This window comes from Podarcis vaucheri (assembly GCF_965113315.1).
Source record: "Podarcis vaucheri genome assembly, chromosome: 3".
Taxonomy (NCBI): domain Eukaryota; kingdom Metazoa; phylum Chordata; class Lepidosauria; order Squamata; family Lacertidae; genus Podarcis; species Podarcis vaucheri.
The window spans coordinates 93,035,864-93,041,863 of NC_138761.1; positions in this window are offsets into that span (position 1 = coordinate 93,035,864).

Below are 6,000 nucleotides of genomic sequence, written 5' to 3' on the forward strand. Positions count from 1 at the left end.
GGGCTGAAATCGTAAGAGAGAAAAATGTCGTCCAAATTCACACAATTCTGGCTGAAATAAGATTCACACAACCAGGCTTTTCCTTTCGTGAGAAGCCTAATAGGGTTCCAAGTCTAAATATTTTGCCAGGAAGTAAATCCCATTGAAATCAGACCAGTGAGTAAAATGAGTAAAGTGATTTGCTAATAAATGTGGTAGCAACTCAGGTGAATTATCATGTTTGCCTGAGCTATCTGACCTGCTGAGCTGAACGCAGCTCACCAGGAGCTTGCTAAACTGCTGGGTTTTGCTGCTTGCCTAGGTAGGGAACAAGGGGATGTGATATAAACTGCATGTGTGAAATTAATCTGCACAGTTTTGTTATGTAAATAACGGGGGGGGGTGATTCTTGAGCCACCTGCAGGTTGTGGGTGGGGAGTTCTTCTCCTCTCTCTGCCAGTGCTGACAAAAAAATGCCTCTGCAAAGCTGCTATTTTCATTTCAATGGAAGCCTCCATGGGCACCAATGGGAGTTTCCCTTAAAATGCAAATAGCAGCTTTGGAGAGGTGATTTTTGTCGTTACTGCTAAAATAGGAGAGTGAGCAATCAAGTATATGCAGGCCACCTTACATCTTGGACCGTGTTTGGAATGGTAGGGTACCATAAGCCCGCAATGTTAAGAGCAAGCTGTATAATTTTAATGAATCTTAACACTGTCAGTCTAAACCACTTTTTAAAGCCTGTGGTGGTGGGGCAACATTACAACTGGCGGAATAAAGGAACTGGAGGACATGAAGACACGTTCTTGAATTTCACACCAAGAATACAACACTTTCTTCTTGAACTTAAAGCCAATTGTGTATAGGACAAAAGCAGTAAATTCTCTCTTAGAGCTTGAAATGCAGTTTTGTTCCAATTCTTCCTGACTAGAATAGGGCCACCTGCCTCAACAGGCCATGTCCAAAACATTCTGTAAAATGGGAGTCAGGAATCTGTGGACTTCCAGATGCAGATGGCCTTGCTGGGAAGTCACAACAACATCTGGATAGTGTTTTGGGGGAGCGTCCCTGGGGGGGGGAGTGCTTGAATGCATGAGTGATGATGCACAAATGGGGGAGGGAATTATTGAGGGGGTAGATTCAGAACATAAACAGGAGAGTACATGTCCATGAGAGTATGAATGAATAGCAACAGGAGCACATAACCTCTTCCCCAATGGCTGGGCATTCATACAACAGGTTTTAAGCAGGGAGCAGTGAAGGAATGTTGCCTAAGCAGAGGTGGAGTTGCACATCACCAATGGCAACAGAACAAAACATGCCTGGGGCCGCATGATGCTGTAAGAACTTTGGATCTCCTTGCAGTACAAATGCAAACATTTCTGCACGGGTGAAGTGTGAAACTATTTTCTTCTCTGACCCAAAATCAATGTTTTGTTTCAAAATATTAAAGCCACATGTTTATTTTGCAGAGAATATTATCCCTCTGATCTGGGACTCTTAGAATAAGTCGGACATAGCTCGGTGGTAGAGCACATGGTTCAATCCCAAGCATCTCCAACTCGGGCTGGGAGATCCCCGTGTCTGAAGAGCCTCTGCCAGCCAGTGCAGAAAATATTGGGCTGGATGGACTAACAGTCTGAGCCACTATGAGAAGGCCAGAGCCAGGGCCGACTTTAGCAGATGTGGCGGCGGGGTGCAAATATCAGCCCAGCACCCTCAAATTACCACTGATAGTGTTGGGGTGGCTGTAGCTGCGCACTGCCAGCCATCCAGGGGGGCGCAACTCTCCCCCATGCCGCTGCGGGAGAGCAAGCCTCTGCAGGGATCACTCTCCTCCTGAGGAGGCTTGGGAGGGAAACTGCACACCCACCAGCCTTATGGTTGGTGGGGTGCAGCTGGCGGGCGTGCAGGGAAAGGAGAGGCCACCGGCAAAGCCACGCAGCTCCCCCACTCGCTGGGGTGCCCCTGAGAGGCTGGCGCCCTGGCGCAATGCACCACTAAGCCCTATGGGAAAGACGGCTCTGACCAGAGCTTCCCCAACCTTGTTTGAGATAGAGTGAAAAGTAGAATCATTGGATTGTGGAGCTGGAAGGGACCCTGAGGGTCCACTAGTCCAATCCTCTGCAATGCAGGAATATGCAGCTGGATTGAACCCGCAAACCTGGCATTGTCAGCACCATGCTCTAACCAACTGAGCTATCCAGCGTGGTCCATTCATGAAATGCTTATTATGGAAAACATCAATTAAGAGAGACAATCACTGAATGCAGTCTTTCCTTCGTTCACCATAACAAATTTCTGTTTGTGTTGCAGTGTAATGGTATGGCTCTCCTCTTTGATGACTGCCATCTTAGACAGCTGCTGTCTGTCCTTCACTAGGGAAAAAAGTTTGCTGCAAAATGTATAATGAAGATAAGCCAGCTACAGCTTTCACATGTTCGAGAGCATATTGTCAGCAGCACCTCCTCTACCATGGAGCCTGACCTTTAGATTATCAACCTCAAATAACCCTTTGTGCTATGAATGGCCCTCCTTCCCATAGAAATGTGCTGCCAAGTCTCTGCTGAAATTGGCACTAGAGGGCAGCAATGGGATTCCAGCGATTTCTACTTGTGGCAGAGAAGCCTTTGAAATGCATTGGCTTGGGCCACGCACGCATGGCATGTTCAGGGAACCAAACAGTTCAAAGTCCATCTTCTGTGAGGGAACGGAAAGTGGTCAGAATGGCTGAAAGTAAAACCTTACGAGACGGACTGATGATTGGCAAAGAGGTTCCTGGGACAAAAAGAAGCTAGCAAACAATTAGGCCAGAGGAACTGAAGCGCTGAGGGTGGGCGGTGGATTGAGAGTGCGAGAAAAGATGGTTGGATGAATGAGACTTGAGGAAAGGGGAAATTAAACGTCAAATATCAAATAATGTTCCATTGAGGCAAGAAGTGTGTAATCTGAGAAGGGACTCTGAACAAACTTCATTGTGCTTAAGATCAGGAGGAACTGTATGGTATGGCCACATTGAGTACCAGAGAAACTGGCCAAGGAACAACAGTATGAGTAACAGAAGAGGGGCAGAGTTATCTGAAACACAAGAACCTTAGGAAATAAACTGCGGTGGCAACTTTGAGTTGAAGGAGTAGAATATCAGAAGAACACAGAACTGGGGGGCCAAAACTGACCATAAGCCTTAGAGACAGGAAGAGCTGTGGCGGGTGAGCCTGGGAGCTTGGAAAGCTGTGGTTTGTGGACCAGGAAGCCAAAGAAACACAGGATTGCTAGGTCTCGATCCTGGCAGGGAAAGGCTGCCAACTGAGGCTTCCCCTGTTAGAGCAGCACTGCAGCCTGACATCCTAAAGGGATACAGAATGGCTGGTCAGATCAGCACTATTGTGCATACCTGGCTGCAGGTATAGATGTGCAGTCCCAGCTGCCGCACTCAAAGAGCATTGGCACAAGGCTATGTGTCTTTGTAGCTACCCATCAACCTACCACATTGAACAAAAATGCATTCCTTCTCACTGAACAACCTGCCAGCATTTTGTGAAAGCTGTTTTCGTGGTTTCCCCATGAATAGAAATGTTGCAGGTTTGATCAAAAGGTAAGAGCCCAAGTACTCTATCCATGAATTCATCTCTGCCAAATTTAAATAAGCTGATTGTCCTTTTCAGATATCCATTAGCCAAATATGAGAGCTAACTCACATTACCTTCAGCCTGCATTCCAGAACTCACCCTTTGGACTTTCTTTTCAGGAAGGCATCCTCGCTAACTACACAAAGCTGTACTGGAATGATTTCTCCCTTGGCACTGCCTAAAAGGCCAAACTACTAGTCAGAAGAGAAAACTATTTATGGGTTAACTTCTCCAAATACCACTAATCTCACTCATAGGACACCGGGCTCTGAATAAACACTGATCAAAGAAAGTCTAAGAAGGTCATTATTGAAATTTATGCACACCCTGACACCCCAAATTTTATTCATATTTGCTTGGAAGTTAAGTGCCACGAAGTTCAACAGGAATTGCTCTGATACAGATATAATAATAATAATAATAAATTTTATTTATATCCCGCCCTCCCCAGCCGAAGCCGGGCTCAGGGCGGCTAACAACAATAAAACAGTATAAAAGTATAGCATAAACAACATTCTAAAATCATTCATTATAAAATTAATTAATTCAGGCCACTGGCAACCATTGGGCCAGAGCTCTGCGAAGATTGCCGAGGGAGGGAGTCAGGCTGTGCCCTGGCCAAAGGCCTGGTGGAACAACTCTGTCTTGCAGGCCCTGCGGAAAGATGTCAAGTCCCGCAGGGCCCTGGTCTCTTGTGACAGAGTGTTCCACCAGATCGGAGCCACAGCCGAAAAAGCCCTGGCTCTAGTTGAGGCCAGCCTAACTTCTCTGTGGCCTGGGACCTTCAAGATGTTTTTATTTGAAGACCGTAAGTTTCTCTGTGGGGCATACCAGGAGAGGCGGTCCCGTAGGTATGAGGGTCCTAGGCCGTACAGGGCTTTAAAGGTTAAAACCAGCACCTTAAACCTGATCCTGTACTCCACCGGGAGCCAGTGCAGCTGGTGGAGCACCGGGTGAATGTGATCTCGCAGCGAAGACCTCGTAAGGAGTCTCACTGCAGCATTCTGCACCCGCTGGAGTTTCTGGGTCAGTCTCAAGGGCAGCCCCACGTAGAGTGAGTTACAATAATCCAGTCTGGAGGTGACCGTCGCGTGGATCACAGTGGCTAGGTCCGGGCGAGAGAGGTAAGGAGCCAACCGCTTAGCTTGGCGGAGATGGAAAAATGCCGCCTTTGTTATAGCTGCAATCTGCGCCTCCATGGAAAGGGAGGTGTCGAAGATTACACCCAAACTCTTAACGGACAGTGCTGCCACTAATTGTGCCCCCGCAAGAGATGGGAGTTGCCCCCCAATCCCATATCGCCCCGTCCCAGCCACAGGACCTCTGTCTTCGAAGGATTTAGCTTCAACCGGCTCCCACGTAACCATCCAGCCACAGCTTCCAAACATCTGGTCAGTGTGTCTGGGGCCGAGTCAGGATGGCCATCCATCAACAGATAGAGTTGGGTGTCATCGGCATACTGATGGCAACCCAGCCCAAAACTCCAAACAAGCTGGGCGAGGGGGTGCATAAAGATGTTGAACAGCATCGGGGAGAGTATCGCACCCTGGGGCACTCCACACACCAAGGAGTGGCGTGATGACAATTCCCCCCCAAGCGCCACCCTCTGTCCCCGACCAGAGAGAAACGAGCGCAGCCATTGAAGGACTGTGCCCTGGATCCCCACGTCGGCAAGGCGGTGGTCCAGAAGTTCGTGATCGACCATGTCGAAAGCTGCTGACAGATCTAGAAGAATCAGCAGCCCCGACCCGCCTCGATCCAGCTGTCTACGAAGATCATCTGTTAGGGCGACCAGAGCCGTCTCGGTCCCATGACCAGTGCGGAAGCCGGACTGGAATGGATCCAGGGACGATGTTTCATCCAGAAACCCACCAAGCTGTTCAGCAACCGCTCTCTCAATCACCTTACCCAGGAACGGAAGATTCGAAACCAGGCGGTAATTGGATAGATCTAAAGGATCTAATGATGTTTTCTTTAAGAGCGGACGCACCACTGCCTCCTTCAGTTCCCCTGGGAATGTCCCGGTGCCAAGGGACAAATTGATGATATCCCCCAGGAGGGCCCGCACCTCGTCTGGACACGCTCTAATCAGCCAAGACGGGCATGGGTCGAGAGGACAAGTGGTGGGCTTTCCAGCTCGGAGGAGTCTGTCCACATCGGCTGGGGATATCCGGTCGAAGTGGTCCAATACTGGACCCGAGGACAGTCGAGGGGCCTCCAGTTCCTTTATTGTATCCAAATTGGCAGGGAGGTCATGGCGGAGCAACAAGACCTTCTCCGCAAAAAATTGGTTGTGAATCGCATCCTTTGCCGCTATGAAGCCACTGGCCAAGAAATCAAGGCTTCGTGTCACCTCCCTTCACCCCTCTTTAGAGGCCAGATAAGTCTCCCA